Raw genomic sequence first — 17,990 nt, 5'->3', positions numbered from 1 at the left:
TTTTACACCAAGCACCACACAGTACATACTTCCCTGCCCCCCCCCCACACATCCCCTCCCCCCCGCCACTGCCACCCCCACCCCACCCCCCCGCCACCGTAGAAAAAAGGCGATGGCCCGTCGGGCATTTTCGGCAGCGGAGGCTTACGCTTTTTTAGCCTCCGACTCCGAATCTGTCAGTGAGGACGATGAAGATCCAACATTTTTGTGTTCTTCATCGCCCTCCTCATCATTTAGTAGTGATGATTAGTCCCCTGTACGGCGGCGGAGACGCCGCCAGGCGAGGCCACGCACCCTCCATGAGAGTGACCCAGTGGCCGACACTAGTACGAGTGGCAATGCCGCTCGTTATAGGAGTCCAGCCCCCCAGACAAGTGCACCGGAGCCCCCTTCCGATGACCCTGTCTGGAGCCCCCCAGAGGGTTATCAGCCACAGATTCCTGAGTTTGTTAGCGACTCAGGAATCCGGATTGACCATGCTGGCTTCACTCATCTGGACTTTTTAAAGTTTTTTTTCAGTGACAGCCTGGTCAATCACATGGTGGAGCAAACGAACTTGTATGCCCAGCAGTTCATTGCCCACCACCCCGATTCACTTTTGGCCAGGTCCAATGAATGGCACGTCATTGATGCAGCGGAAATGAGGACATTTTGGGGCCTCTCGCTGCATATGGGCCTGGTCAAAAAACCAAGTGCTCGTCATTACTGGAGCGGGGACGTCCTCTACCAGACCCCGCTTTACAGTATGGCGATGACACGGAGGCAGTACGAGGCGATTCGGAAATGCCTGCATTATGCAGATAATGCGGCATGTCCGCCCCGAGGTGATCCCGCTTATGACCAGCTTTACAAAGTGAGGCCGGTCATCGATCACTTTGGGGCCAAATTTTTGGAGGCCTATGTACCGCTCAGGGACCTCTCGGTAGATGAGTCTCTCATCAGTTTTAAGGGGAGACTCATCTTCCGCCAGTATATTCCCTCGAAGCGTGCGCGGTATGGCGTGAAACTCTACAAACTTTGTGAGAGTACTTCCGGGTACACTTACAAGTATATGAGGGACGAGATTCCCGTATTGAAAACCCAGAATGTCCCCCCATTCTGGGTGTTAGCGGGAAACTCGTTTGGGACCTACTTGGTACAGGTTGCCATGTACAACGCTTTTGTACTATCACAGTACGCTGACAACCCAGGGACATTCCTCCAGTACCAAGAAGAAGTCCTAAGGTTCCTGATCTTTGCTGACCGGGAAAGATCAGGCCGGACTTCCCAAGAGTCTGGAGTTGTAGGCGCCAGGATCGTCCCAGGCCAGGACTTTCCAGGTGTGATCCCCCACAGTGGAAAGAAGGGACGATCCCAGAAAAAATGCAGAGTGTGTTACAGGAGAGGGATTCGGAGGGACACCAGGTACCAATGTGACACTTGCCTAGATAATCCGGGCCTCTGCATAGACAGCTTCAGGGAGTATCACACTTCCATGGAGCCCTAAATTTTCCCTTTTTATTCGAATTTTCCATAATTTGACCAAAATACCAAGTCCAGAGTACATTCCAAAATATAACCCCCATAAATCACTAAATTGCCCCAAAAAACCTTGAAAAAAAAAAAAAACCCTGATAAGACCTCTGGGGGTGTTTTGTCAAAAATGGGTCAAAGGTCACTGAGTCACTATCATCCGGGACTTATTTATGTTGCCTCAAATGCGCAGCTCTCTCTCTCCACCTGAGCAGGTTCGCATTTGAGGCAACAGGTTAGGGACGGCCACACACATCATATTCCCAGAACGATGATTCAGAGGATAGGGTTTGGGACGGGCATATTTTTTTTCGTTTTGGCTATGCTCTGGGTCATCATTCTGGGAACATATCCTGTTTTATTATGTTTTATAATTTTCTGGCCCACTGTACCCCATATTACGGGCCTCTGTACCCCACCTGTCTACCCCAGTTACAGCCCGTTGTCCCCATAGTGTTCCCCTATTTTAGGGCTCAGTGCTCCCCCCCATGAACGCTCCTTGAGGGGGGGTCCCACATCCTGGCTCCACATCAAGCTCAAGGTCCCTGACTGCGCTCCCACTCAAGCAAGACCTGCTGTGCACCCGCCAAGCCTAAATCATCAAAAAAATAAGGTATGTCCTTACTCCAAAGAAATGTATTTACAAATTGTGGGGTGTCTTTTCTGCTATTAACCCTTGCAAAAATGTAAAATTTGTGGGGAAACCCACATTTTAGTGGAAATTATTTTTTTTTTTTTACATATGCAAAAGTCGTGAAACCCCTGTGGGGTATTAAGGTTCACTTTACCCTTTGTTACGTTCCCTAAGGGGTCTAGTTTCCAAAATATAATGCCATGTGGGTTTTTTTTTTTTTTTGCTGTCCTGGCACCATAGGGGCTTCCTAAATGCAGCATGCCCCGAGAGCAAAATTTGCATCCAAAATGCCAAATGTGACTACTCCTCTTCTGAGACCTGTAGTGTGCCAGCAGAACACTTTTCACCCCCATATGGGGTGTTTTCTGAATCGGGAGAAATTGGGCTTCAAATTTTGGGGGGTATTTTCTGCTGTAACGATTTGTAAAAATGGAAAATTTTTGGGAAACCAAGCATTTTTGGTAATTTTTTTTTTACATATGCAAAAGTCGTGAAACCCCCTTGGGGTATTAAGGTTCACTTTACCCCTTGTTACGTTCCCAAAGGGGTCTAGTTTCCAAAATATAATGCCTTGTGTTTTTTTTTTGCTGTCCTGGCACCACAGAGGCTTCCTAAATGCGGCATGCCCCCAGAGCAAAATTTGCTTCCAAAAAGCCAAATGTGACTACTCCTCTTCTGAGACCTGTAGTGCGCCAGCAGAGCACTTTTCACCCCCATATGAGGTGTTTTCTGAATCGGGAGAAATTGGTCTTCAAACTTTGGGGGGGGGGATTTTCTGCTTTAACCCTTTGTAAAAATGTAAAATTTTTGGGAAAACAAGCATTTTATGTAAAATTTTTTTTTTTTTTTTTACATTTGCAAAAGTCATGAAACATCTGTGGGGTATTAAGGCTCACTTAATTCCTTGTTACGTTCCCCGAGGGGTCTAGTTTCCAAAATGGTATGCCATGTTGTTGTTTTTTTTTTGCTGTTTTGGCACCCTAGGGGCTTCCTAAAGGTGACATGCCCCCCAAAAACCATTTCAGAAAAATTTTCTCTCCAAAATCCCCTTGTCGCTCTTTCCCTTCTGAGCCCTCTACTGCTCCCGCCGAACAATTTACATAGACATATGAGGTATGTGCTTACTCGAGAGAAATTGGGCTACAAATACCAGTAAAAAATTTCTCCTTTTACACCTTGCAAAAATTCAAAAATTGGATCTACAAGAACATTCGAGTGTAAAAAATGAAGATTGTGAATTTTCTCCTTCACTTTGCTGCTATTCCTGTGAAACACCTAAAGGGTTAAAACACTTACTGAATGTCATTTTGAATACTTTGGGGGGTGTAGTTTTTATAGTGGGGTCATTTATGGGGTATTTATTATATGAAGACCCTTCAATTCCACTTCAAAACTGAACTGGTCACTGAAAAATAGTGAGTTTGAAAATTTTGTGAAAAATTTGAAATTGCTGCTGAACTTTGAAGCTCTCTGGTGTCTTCCAAAAGTAAAAACTCATCAATTTTATGATGCAAACATAAAGTAGACATATTGTATATGTGATCCAAAAAAAATATATTTTGAATATCCATTTTCCTTACAAGCAGAGAGCTTCAAAGTTAGAAAAATGCCAAATTTTCATTTTTTTCATCAAATTTGGGGATTTTTCACTATGAAAGGATGCAAGTTGCCACAAAATTTTACCACTGTGTTAAAGCAGAATATTTCACGAAAAAACAATCTTGGAATCAGAATGATAACTAAAAGCATTCCAGAGTTATAAATGTTTAAAGTGACAGTGGTCAGATGTGCAAAAAACGCTCTGGTCCTAAGGTGTAAAATGGCCTGGTCCTTAAGGGGTTCATGGTTGATTTCTATCTGCACCCATTTTTCTATTCTAGGCATGGCCACTGCCACACCTCCCCTTTCCCCACACACACATATATATATATATATATATATATATATATAAGCTTTACAGTCGGCACACCTCAATAATCATCTTCTTGCTCATATTCTTATTGTCTGTGTCTTAAACCATCTCATTATTTACACCTCTGCTTCACACTTTAACAACATTTAGAGGCACAGACATTTCATTGCAAATCCAATTCTTCCAGCAGTAACAGCCGGGAGGAAGCCACCAATATTTTTGCATTTAACACATCCCAGTTTATAGCTCTAAAAGGGGTACAACGGTGGAAAACAACTGGTTCCAGAAAGTGAAAAAGATTTTTAAATTATTTCTATTAAAAAATCTTAATCCTTCTAGTACTTATTAGCTGCCATATTCTACAGAGGAAGTTGTATAGTTCTTCTCATTCTGGCCACAGTGCTCTCTGCTGACACCTCTTTCCTTATCAGGAACTGTCCTGACTAGAAGCAAACACCCATAGCAAACATTTCCTGCTCCAGACAGTTCCTGACATGGACAGAGGTGTCAGCAGAGAGCACTGTGGTCAGACAGAAAAGACAGAAATCCAACAATAAAAGAACTTCCCGTGGAGCATACAGCAGCTGATAAGTACTGGAAGGATTAAGATTTTTATATATATCAAAGATATCAAATATTTTAACCTCTTCAGGACCCATGACGTATGCATACGTCATCACACCCTTGGTCTTAAGGACCCATGACGTATGCATACGTCATGGTCTTTTCCTGGTCTCCGCGCTCACCCGGCGGAGATCGGAAGCTGATCTCTGCTGAAATCCTTCAGCAGGGATCCAGGGCAGACGCCGAGGGGGGTCCCGGGACCCCCACATATCGGCGATCGTCACAGATCGCTTGCGAAATCACGCAAGCGATCTGCTCCGATTCCGGGTATTCGGGTCACTTGTGACCCGATGACCCGCAAAAAAGAAGGTGATCAGCGGTGTACGATACACCGCCAATCACCTTCGGTTGCTGGGAGCGGTGACAATACTGTCACCGCCCCAGCAACGCTGCTATTGGCCGGCGATCGTCCGGCCAATAGCAGCGTGGCAGAGGAGGGGTTAACGGACCTCTCACGCAGCTTTGCGCGCTCGCTCGAGTTCAGTCAGCGGGCAAAGCTGTGTGAAGAGGACCGGGACCCCCCCCTCTATGATCCAGAGCCCCCTCACAGAAGAAAATTGCTCCCCTAGTGCAGGGAAAGTGTGTCCCTTAGGGAAAGGTAGGTAAACTGAAAGTAAAAGTAACATAAAAGTAAAAAAAAATAAAAATAAATCCCCCCCCCCACCTGACCCCCTAATAGGCCCCTAGGGTCCTGTGATCAGTGTCACCCGGGACCTATTAGGGGTTCAGGGCGCTGCGTGCGCCACCCCTTTTTTTTGGCCGCAGCGTGTTTTTTTATTTTTTTCCATTATAACGGTGTGTGAGTGATAATCACACACCGTTATATAAAGTATTACACCAAGCACCACACTACATACTTCCCCGCCCCCCCCCCCCCCCCCCCCGCACACACACCCTCCCCGCCCCCCCCCCGGCACCGCCCCTCCCCCCGCCACCGTAGAAAAAAGGCGATGGCTCGCAGGGCATTTTCGGCAGTGGAGGCTTACGCTTTTTTAGCCTCCGACTCCGAATCTGCCAGAGAGGACGATAAAGATCCTACATTTTTGTGTTCTTCATCGTCCTCCTCATCATCTAGCAGTGATGATGAGTCCCCTGTACGGCGGCGGAGACGCCGCCAGGCGAGGCCACGCACCCCCCATGATAGTGACCCAGTGGCCGACACTAGTACGAGTGGCAATGCTGCTCGTAATAGGAGTCCGACCCCCCAGACAAGTGCACCGGAGCCCCCTTCCGATGAACCTCTCTGGAGCCCCCCAGAGGGTTATCAGCCACGGATTCCTGAGTATGTTGGCGACTTAGGAATCCGGATTGACACGGCTGGCTTCACTGATCTGGACTTTTTAAAGTTTTTTTTCAGTGACAGCCTGGTCAATCTAATGGTGGAGCAAACGAACTTGTACGCCCAGCAGTTCATTGCCCACCACCCAGATTCGTTTTTGGCCAGGTCCAATGAATGGCGCGCCATTGATGCAGCGGAAATGAGGACATTTTGGGGCCTCACACTGCATATGGGCCTGGACAAAAAACCAAGTGTCCGTCATTACTGGAGCGGGGACGTCCTCTACCAGACCCCGCTTTACAGTATGGCGATGACACGGAAGCGGTACAAGGCGATTCGGAAATGCCTGCATTATGCAGATAATGAGGCATGTCCGCCCCAAGGTGATCCCGCCCATGACCGGCTTTACAAAGTGAGGCCGGTCATCAATCACTTTGGGGCCAAATTTTTGGAGGCCTATGTACCGCTCAGGGACCTCTCGATAGATGAGTCTCTCATCAGTTTTAAGGGGAGACTCATCTTCCGCCAGTATATTCCCTCGAAGCGGGCGCGGTATGGCGTGAAGCTCTATAAACTCTGCGAGAGTACCTCCGGGTACACTTGCAGGTTTAGAGTATATGAGGGACGAGATTCCCGTATTGAACCCACAGATTGTTCCCCCACTCTGGGTGTTAGCGGGAAAATCGTTTGGGACCTTATGCACCCATTGCTGGATAAGGGTTACCACGTGTACGTGGATAACTTTTATACCAGCATCCCTCTCTTCACATCCCTTGCCGCCAGATCCACGTCCGCTTGTGGGACCGTGCGGAGGAACCAGAGAGGCCTCCCTCTAAATTTTGTTAAGACGCCTATCCAAGGGTGAGTCCCGTGCCCTTACCCATGATAACCTGTTGTTGGTGAAGTATAAGGATAAGACGGATGTCCTTATGCTCACCACTATTCATGGGAATGGCAGCACCCCTGTCCCTGTGCGAGGTACCGTGGGACCGGTCCTCAAGCCCGATTGTATTCTGGACTACAATCGGTATATGGGGGGAGTTGATCTCTCAGATCAAGTCCTCATGCCATACAACGCCATGCGAAAAACACGGGCATGGTACAAAAAAGTTGCGGTCTACTTGGTACAGATTGCCATGTACAACGCTTTTGTACTATCCCAGTACGCTGGCAACACAGGGACATTCCTCCAGTACCAAGAAGAAGTCCTAAGGTTCCTGATCTTTGCTGACCGGGAAAGATCAGGCCGGAGTTCCCAAGGGTCTGGAGTTGTAGGCGCCAGGGTCGTCCCAGGCCAGCACTTTCCAGGTGTGATCCCCCACAGTGGAAAGTCGGGACGATCCCAGAAAAGATGCAGAGTGTGTCACAAGAAGGGGAGACGGAAGGACACCACGTATCAGTGTGACACTTGCCCAGATAATCCGGGTCTCTGCATAGGCTGCTTCAGGGAGTATCACACTTCCATGGAGCACTAAATTTTCCCTTTACATTTTAATTTTCCATAATTTGACCAATGTACAAAGTCCAGAGTATATTCCAAATTTTAACCTTCATAAACCACTAAATTGTCCAAAAAAACTGAAAAAAAAAAAACCTGATAAGACCTCTAGGGGTGTTTTTTTCAGAAATGGGTCATAGGTCACTGAGTCACTATCATCGGGGACTTTTTTTATGGTGCCTCAAATGTGCAGCGCTCTCTCTCCACCTGAGCTGGTGCGCATTTGAGGCAACAGGTTAGGGACGGCCACACACATCACGTTCCCAGAATGATGACTCAGAGCATAGGGTTTGGGGCGGGCATATTTTTTTTAGTTTTGGCTATGCTCTGGGTCATCATTCTGGGAACATATCCTGTTTTATTATTTTATGATTTATAGTTTTCTGGCCCACTGTACCCCATATTACGGGCCTCTGTACCCCACCTGTCTACCCCAGTTACGGCCCGTTGTCCCCCATAGTGTTCCCCTATTTTAGGGCTCAGTGCTCCCCCCATTAATGCTCCTTGAGGGGGGTCCCACATCCTGGCTGCTATAATAAGCTCAAGGCCCCTGACTGACTTCCCACTCCAAGACCTGGTGTGCACCCGCGGAGCGAAAATCATAAAAAATTAAGGTATGTCCTTATTCCAAAGAAATGTATTTACAAATTTTGGGGTGTCTTTTCTGCTATTAACCCTTGTAAAAATGTAAAATTTGGGGGAAAACCCACATTTTAGTGAAATTTTAATTTTTTTATTTTACATATGCAAAAGTCGTGAAACCCCTGTGGGGTATTAAGGCTTACTTTACCCCTTGTTACGTTTCTCAAGGGGTCTAGTTTCCAAAATGTGATGCCATGTGTTTTTTTTTTGCTGTCCTGGCACCATAGGGGCTTCCCAAATGCGACATGTCCCCCCCATTTCAGCAAAGTTTGCAAATGGGACTCCTTCTCTTCTGAGCATTGTGGCGCTCCTGCAGCGCACTTGACGTCCACTTATGGGGTACCTCCATACTCCTTCTCTTCTGAGCATTGTAATTCGCCCGTAGTGCACTTCAGGGAAACTTATGGGGTACCTCCATATTCAGAAGAGATGGGGTTACAAATTTTAGGGGGTATTTTCTGATATTAACCCTTGCAAAAATGTGAAATTTGAGGGGAAACACACATTTTAGTGAAAAAAAATAAAAAAATGTACATATGGAAAAGTCGTGAAACCCCTGTGGGGTATTAAGGCTCACTTAATTCCTTGTTACGTTCCTCAAGGGGTCTAGTTTCCAAAATGGTATGCCATGTGGGGTTATTTTGTTGTTCTGGCACCATAGGGGCTTCCTAAATGCGACATGCCCCCATAGCAAAATTTGCTCTCAAAAAGACAAATATTACTCCTTCTCTTCTGAGCATTGTAGTTTGCCCATAGTGCACTTCAGGGGAACTTATGGGGTACGTCCATACTCAGAAGAGATGGGGTTACAAATTTTGGGCAGTATTTACTGCCATTAACCCTTGCAAAAATGTGAAATTTGGGGGGGAAACACATTTTAGTGAAAAAAAAATAAAAAAAATGTACATATGGAAAAGTCGTGAAACCCCTGTGGGGTATTAAGGCTCACTTAATTCCTTGTTATGTTCCTCAAGGGGTCTAGTTTCCAAAATGGTATGCCATGTGGGTGTTTTTGCTGTTCTGGCACCATAGGGGCTTCCTAAATGCAATATGCCCCCCAAAAAGCATTTCAGAAAAACGTACTCTCCAAAATCCCCTTGTCGCTCCTTCGCTTCTGAGCCCTCTACTGTGCCCGCCGAACACTTTACATAGACGTATGAGGTATGTGCTTACTCAAGAGAAATTGGTATAAGTATTGATAAGTATACATTCTCTCCTTTTACCCCTTGTAAAAATTAAAAAATTGGGTCTACAAGAACATGCGAGTGTAAAAAATGAAGATTGTGAATTTTCTCCTTCACTTTGCTGCTATTCCTGTGAAACACCTAAAGGGTTAAAACGCTGACTGAATGTGATTTTGAATACTTTGGGGGGTGCAGTTTTTATAATGGGGTCATTTGTGGGGTATTTCTAAAATGAAGACCCTTCAAATTCACTTCAAACCTGAACTGGTCACTGAAAAATAGTGAGTTTTGAAATTTTGTGAAAAATTGGAAAATTGCTGCTGAACTTTGAAGCCCTCTGGTTTCTTCCAAAAGTAAAAACTCGTCAATTTTATGATGCAAACATAAAGTAGACATATTGTATATGTGAATTTAAAAAAAAATTATTTTGAATATCCATTTTCCTTACAAGCAGAGAGCTTCAAAGTTAGAAAAATGTAAAATTTTCAATTTTTTCATAAAATTTTGGGATTTTTCACCAAGAAAGGATGCAAGTATCGACAAAATTTTACCACTATGTTAAAGTAGAATATGTCACGAAAAAACTATCTCGGAATCAAAATGATAACTAAAAGCATTCCAGAGTTATTAATGTTTAAAGTGACAGTGGTCAGATGTGCAAAAAATGGCCGGGTCCTAAGGTGTAAAATGGCTGGGTCCTTAAGGGGTTAAAAAGGTATTTTAGGAGGGCAATCCTCTTTTTTCAATAGAGGCAAGGATGTCTTAAAAAATAATATACTCTCCTCTGTGTAATCTTCTGCTGGCATTCCAATGGTGCTGAGGTTCCATTGCTAACTTGTATCTTGTGATAGCAGGAGAAGACCATTTGCATTTCCCAGTTGAGACCTGGGCATTGTTGAAATGAAAGTGGTGGGGGAATCTGACACGTATCTACAGTGCTGTAAAAAATTATCTGTCTCTTTCTGTTTTTTTTTTATTTTATTTTTTTTGGAGGGGGGGGGGTATTTTTCAAAAATTTTTTAAAGAGATGACCCCTTAAAAAGATGATTTGGTCAGCAAGTTATAGGCATCCAGAGGCAGGGGTGTAGACATTGCAGAAGTTTTAGGGTCCATGGCCTGCAAATACCATTATGTTTTTCGCCAGACACCTGTTTTTATGTTGACTGGGGAGTGTCTAAGGAATCGCTTCGTTCACCGCGATAAAGGGGAAGCTATCATTAAAGGAGTACTGCAGTCATAGACAACATGGCCGGCACACCTTCTGCATGGGGAGAGCTGCCAGGGCCCCATACAGGAGATCACGGGTGTCCCAGCGTTCAGACACTTATCCCCTAGGGGAAAAGTTGTATAAGGATGCAGTATTCCTTCAAGCAAGAAGTCAGAAAGGCAGTCATGATAAAGGCCAGGTCCCTGCTAGCAAAAAGGAAACCAGGAGACAAAACCAGAAGGTGAACATGAAGCATAACTCGGGAGCAGGGTTGAGATAAAGGTCAGGATCAGAAGTTAGGAATAAAGCAAATATATCAGAAAAAAGGGCCAGACGAGGATTGTACCTTACACTGCAGGCAAGAGATCCATGAGAACTTCTCCTTTAAAGGGGTACTCTGGTGGAAGAGGTGAGGTGTTAGAAGAGAGCACTATGGACACACAGAAAAGAACTATACAACTTCCTCTGTAGCATACAGCAGCTGATAAGTACTAGAAGGATTAAGATTTTTAAATAGAAGTAATTTACAAATCTATTTACATTTTTTGCACCAGTTGATTTAAAAAAAAATTCCACTGGAGTACCCCTTTAAACAGAATCTGACAGCTAGTACACCTGCACTAAATTCAGCTGCTGAATGTTTCCACATCTGTCTCTGCAGTGGCAGACACATCTCCCTGCAGTTGTGTAAAGTTGCTCAGTTGACCTACAATCTCTAAGTAGATCACACTAGGCAGTCTATTAGAGAGAATCGGACAACAAGTTCACCTGCACTATGCCCCTACTGGGTAATGGTGAGAGTGAGGAGCTGTAAAACGAGGGGTTACTCACTGAAATCTGTTGCTTAGGTCCTGCGTTATGCTTGTAAATCGTTTTATTCCTAATGTGCCCCAGCACGCGCATAGGAGGTGGGGAGCCGGCTGACCGAGCTTCCCTGTCTCCTCCATAATTCCCCATTGGCCATGTCATCTTCATTATTATGCTAATGAAGACTGTGTGTGAGTGCTCTGCTCTCTGTGTGCTCACCCACTGCCTATGTTAGCATAATAATAAAGGGGGTGGGGCAGATGGGAGAATATGGAGGAGACAGGGGAGCTCAGACAGCCGGCCCCGGCCTCCAATGCACGCTGGGGCGCATTACGAATAAAACTATTTAGAAGCATAACGCAGCATCTAGCCAACGGATTTCAGTGAGTAAACGCTCGTTTTACTGCTCTTCACCCACACTATAACCCAGTATGGGGTTAGTGCAGGTGAACTAGTTGTCTGATTCTCTTTGACAGACTGCCTAGCGGAATCTCATTAGAGATTGCTGGTCAGCTGAGCAACTTTACATAACTGCAGGGAGTTGTGACTGCCACTGCAGAGACAGATGGGGAGACATCCAGCAGCTGAAGCTGCAGCCGCTCCTCACTGGAGTCAAGGTGGCTGACACAGAAGAGATGACTTATTGCCTAGAAGTAGCCAGCAGCTGGGGCCTTGGGTGCTTTCCACTGGAGCCAGGCAAGGCGAGTGACACAGCGGAATCGTCTGATTGCCCAGTAAATGTGGCTGGCGGCTAATATCATAATCATTTGTCACTGGAGCTGGGAAGAGTGAGTAATACTTACTGGGTTATACACATTTCCATGCACATTTTTGGTGTAAAAGTAAGATAACCAGTACATCATACAAACTTAGACTAGACAGTCTAAACATGTGCCAGATTTTCAAACAACCACTGTTAAAGATCTGGATGAGCCTAAACTTTAATCAATTCTTTCCTCACAACATATGCACCAAAAACTGCTGAATAAATGATCAGATTTTTACAGGTGTGCTTTGATGTAGTTCTTTTCTTCACTCTTGAACTTCACTAAAGTTATTTTAAATCTCTCTCCAAGAACCACAAGGATATAGTTCACTTAACTTGTTTCAGTAGCCTAATAGGTCACCTGTCAACTGATCTTTTGTTCCACCTTCCAGGCATGAAGTTCATCACCATACCACTGAGGTGTGAGAAGCTATTTTCTAAGATGACTAAACTCATCTTTTTCCTTACTGATGTGTTCTATGTCTCATTAGTAGTCACACATGGTGTAGTTGTTGGAATCACTACAAATGACTTAGGACCAAGACTTTGTCATGTAAATGGTACTGTCATTATTTTTTGATCCAACCACCAATATTATAAAATTAGATAGTGCATATATCTAGTGTTCCATCTTAAATTTGCCAGAATGTACACTTAAAGAGGAATTGTGGCCAACCCCCAAAAATTGATAATTTATAATTAAATAATGAATTACAGTTAAATAGCTTAGGGCACCCTGATCACACACTATTTTACGGTTTCTTGATACACCCTCCCGTTCATGATATATGTGGGTCAGTTGGATGTGGACTTAATTTTAGGAATGAAAGTGAATATCACATGAGGGGTGGGATTATACAGTCAGGCAATGTGTATTAGGTATACACGTCCCTCAATGTAAACCACCCCACACCCATCTCGTATCTAAAGAACGGAAGGGCATATCAAGAAACTGTAAAAAGGTGTGTGATCAGGGAACCCTAAGCTATTTAATGATAATACAATACATTGTGGGGGTAGGGTATTTGGCCACAGATCCTCTTTAGGTTGGTGAATTCAAGTTTTTGGGTGTAAGAATGCCCTTACATGCTACACACTTCATGTCAAGTAGAACACTTGATTTACTACAGCTGTTCAGTTCCTTCTTGCTAAACAGATAGTAAGAGAGATACAGATATACTGTAGCTAAAACTTGAATATCTTACAAAGACCTGGAATTACAAGGTGTTTGTGTCTGTCAAGAACATGCTAGCTAATAAAGTCCTGTGATCACAGCAGCCCTGACACCTTCCAAGGTGGGGGTTTACCTCTCCCCCTTCATTGTAAAAGGAAAGAGGGGGAGATAGAATAGTGTTAAATATAATGTGTGGTAGCAGACTTGTAAAAACAGTGACTGGGACTGGATTTCATCTCCACTGTATCCAAACATGGCAAAAAATCATCAAAAGTTCTTGTTAGTCAACTAAGGAGAAGGAATGGTGTGAAGTACTATCAATTGAGGTGTAAAGGACAACTCCAGCAAAAATTACTTATCCCCTATCCACAGTAATCGGACTCCCCGTGATCTCCGAAACGTGACCTGCCACTAAGTGGCGAGTGTGTTCTGCAGACTGCACGTGCTCCATTCATTTCTATGGGAGTGCTAAAAAAAACTAGAGTACAGCACTATTTTCAGCGCTTCCATGTAAATGAATGGAGCGTGTGCCCTCTACCAGTAGACAACACGCACTCCTCACTGAGAAAGCCAGGGTCCCGTCCCAGAAATCACGGGGGGTCCCAGCTTTCGGACCCCCCCCACAATCAGCTATTTATGCCCATTCCTGTAGATAGGGGATAAGTTAAAGAGTACCTTTCATCAAACCATATCTTCTAAACTAATTCAGATTATATTCCCTAACTACTCCTAACACCCCTCCTGCCCTTAAAAAAAATTCTGAGCTTTAAAAAGCTCTGTATAATACCTTTTCCCTTGCTCACATTGTGTGTGCTCCTGGCAGGAGAAAGTGGGCGTCCCCCATCAGGCATGACATCACTGAAGCCTGCGAGAGCTGTGCCTCACACACTTCCTAAGTTTGGTCTCCTGCCAGGCCGGAAGGAGACCAAACTACCTGTTTGACTTTCACATTAAAAACATATAAAGGTTGAGAATTTTAACGGCAAGTAAATAGCAAAGTGTCTTATAATTACATAAGGAACAATATATTAAAAGTTTAGTTCGTGACAGGTCCTCTTTAATTTTTGTTGGAGTTCTCCTTTAAAGGGTAAGCATTCACAATGGTCCAGCATATGATAATTGTAATATTTCATATTCAATGTATATAAGCTATAAATGTTTTTAATCATTTTTACAATTCCGAAAAATCAACTATTGAGACACAGAACAATACATAACACACTAAATATATTACAGTTATTCCAAGTAATTTAGTTATGATGGCCATTAAAACAATATAAGAACTAACTTACTACACATGACATCATAAAACTATACTAACAGATATTAAAGGGGTATTCCAGGCAAAAACGTTTTTAATATATATCAACTGGCTCCAGAAAGTTAAACAGATTTGTAAATTATTTCTATTAAAAAATCTTAATCCTTTTAGTACTTATGAGCTTCTGAAGTTAAGGTTGTTCTTTTCTGTCTAAGTGCTCTCTGATGACACCTGTCTCGGGAACCGCCCAGTTTAGAAGAGGTTTGCTATGGGGATTTGCTTCTAAACTGGGCGTTTCCCGAGACACGTGTCATCAGAGAGGACTTAGACAGAAAAGAACAACCTTAACTTCAGAAGCTCATAAGTACTGAAGGGATTAAGATTATTTTATAGAAGTAATTTACAAATCTGTTTAATTTTTCTGGAGCCAGTCGATTTATAAAAAATAAGTTTTTTCCTGGATAACCCCTTTAACCTATATAACCAGATATATAGTTGACATTTGTTTATTTGGATTTTAAAGGGCAGTCAATGAGCTATTCACATCATAGCTTAGCAGTCAATGTAGAAGTAGTTTGTTGCTGTACATGTCTGACCCTTACACATACGAAATCATAGTGCGCTTCAAATAAACATGCAAGATTTTGACAAGAAAAAGGAAATACTGGTATGTTAAATTTTTGTTCCATTACTCTGCTTACAGTAAACTAGTAGAATTTGCATAAACATGTAAAGGAAATACGATATCAATAATGTTTATGGCATTAAGGAGAAACTTGACAGCTTTTTAAAAATGCTATATGTTAATGTTAGATGTATCTGCATGCGTGATACCTAGTCATTAATAAGAACAATATATTAAGTACTATAATAAATATTAACAGGAAAGATACCGTAAGCTACTAGTTTCCTTTAGTCTTGTTTGCTTTATTAGGTTACACATAGGACACAATGGAAACATTGAACTGTCTTTACCTTCCTTCTTTCCTCTATTTAGTGATCCCATTGTAATCTCCAAGTATTTACCATAAACTATGTAATTAAGCTAATCAGCCATGGTTTTCAGTCTTTGGGACTTCCTATGGAAAAATGGGTGCTCTATGAAAGCATGACCTCCCACATTGCTACCACCAAGAAAGCAAATGCATTCACTAGGTCTTGGCATGATCAGTAAAGGGCATGCCATAGCAAGAAGTGGGTTTACGAAATTTTAGGCATTTAACTTTTCAAAAAATACCATGTTGGCACAGTGTAATTTCTCACTGTAATCATTGAAGAGTTTAGAACTAGGAAACAATACCCAGGGGCACACAAAAAAAATTACATTTAAGGTATAAAACTATTTCTGTAATCAAAATATTGCCTTATAGTAACATTCTTAGTTGAAGAGATGCTCACAAAATATATGCCATAATATCTCTATAGTAAACTGTCTAATAATTTTGGGTAGTGACTTGAAACTTTGCTAGTCCCAGGACTTCAGTACTAAGTGATTCTCTGGGGATATGTGAGTAATCCCTACATAAATTAGTAGGAACTAAGACAACAAGATCAAAGGGTTGCTGCTGGCCGGGAGATCATAAAAAGAAGTAATTTCACCTGGTGATCAACAGTAAAGTCAAAAAATAACAATCACATAACCCCCCTTTCTCAGCACCATCTCTTCTGACCTGCTATGTCAGACCTGTCCACTGTTTGGAATAAACTTTATATTTTGACATTTCAGATTTTTCTGCATGAAGCGATACCAAAGATGTAATTTTTAGCTTAAAGCAAAATATGTGGGATGTAAAAAAAATAAATAAAAAAAATCATCTACTAATGTATTATGGTTTTTTATGTTTTTTTTATTTTATATTTACTCGAGTTTACAGTTTTTCCTTATAGGGGACTTGTATAAGCAATCATTTGGTTGCTTTTACAGTACACTGCCATATTATTTCATTTCAATGTACTGTTTGATAAGCACTTTACTCGCACAGCCTGTCTGTGGCAGTCTGCAGGGTCCCAGCACGAATGGCAGTCCTGTGGCTTCGGACTGCTTTAGGTAGCATTGCAGCATAAGTGTTGGGCCCACTGAAAGAATCACTGTTCTAATGATTATGTTTTGCACTCTATTGAGAAATTTATATATTTTTATAATTATTTTATTGTTTTCATTCAGTTGTATGCTAATTGTGTTACTGTACCCTTAAGAGAGGAGCTGTGTGAACCCCATGTGACCCTGCCTGCCAATAGGAACCCCAAAATTGTTGCTTCAGTTGAGTCTAGCTCTAGTGTAAGCTGAGCAACAGTGTGGTTAAGGTGTGTTGTGTGTAGATGCCTCAAGGGAAGGCCCAGCTCAAATTGAATCAATCCGGTCATTCTGCAAGGATCACCCGCATGGTTGAAGTTCATGCCCTGGCGGAGAAAGCTACAATACCTTGACAGAACCTTATTACCAGGATCAATCTACCCGTCTTTCAAGTCAGTATCCATTCCTTTGGTGAAAGCACCACAAGTCCCAAAAAGGCAACAGGGCTCCCAAGGGGTTACATTGCATCCTCTTACCCTGTACTAGACTGTCTGTGGAATACCATCTGCACCCTGCTCAGTAAAGACTGTGTCTGGCCCAGGAGAAGCTGTCTCCAGCCTCGGACCGTGTATGGGATAATGGTGACCTGGTGTCACGAAGTGATAAAGTATTTCTCCTAACACCCTGTGGCTACCACAATTCTGTACTAGCTGATCTGACAAGGCAGCCATGAAGGCCTTTGGCTGTCATGACATCTGATCAGTACCCCATTAATGCATGGTGGGAGCTCTGATCAGCAACCTGACAGGTGCAGTACCTGTCAAATAACCATTTAAATGCTGAGATTGCTATTGATCATGGCATTCAGCAGTTTAAGTGACCGTCATTGGAGTGTTTTCCTATACTGGTTACTGACAGTGAGTGTTGGCTGCTAACAGCAACCGGCATCTGCTGTGTATGGAGCGGGCTCAGCTCTTAAGCTTGCCTTATACTTCCTTACCCGACCTATGTGTACCGCCATAAATTCTGGTTTTGCAGCAATGCAAATGAGAAAACTGACAACATTAAGAAGTAAATAATAAGTAAAGTAAGAGTATACCTTTAAAAAGGCAATAGTAGCATTTAACTACAGTATGCCAATAACTCAGAATTGGTGTCTGCTTTTGACTTCCTTTGTGTCCTTTTTGTTCTCATGGCACATTACAAAATATTACAAAATAAAGAAATGGCTGAAAGACCCCATTGCTCTGCCAGAGGTGTGGAGGAGAAGCACAATAACTCAAGGGAATAGACCCTGCAGCCTTATTCCCCAATTACTTCACCTTAAACAAGCAGGCTTTATATTATGACATCAGGCTCCTGGCAATGTATAAACATTTAATGTGATTTGTAGTGGGCAGAAAATGAAGATCCATGTTATTTTTCTTGATGCTCACAGACAAGGCTCTCAGTCATGTTATCCTAGTAGTCCCCATC

The sequence above is a fragment of the Hyla sarda genome, chromosome 2, assembly GCF_029499605.1.
Source record: "Hyla sarda isolate aHylSar1 chromosome 2, aHylSar1.hap1, whole genome shotgun sequence".
Taxonomy (NCBI): Eukaryota; Metazoa; Chordata; class Amphibia; order Anura; family Hylidae; genus Hyla; species Hyla sarda.
The sequence above is the reverse complement of the archived record's forward strand: the minus strand, read 5'-3'. Positions refer to the sequence as shown.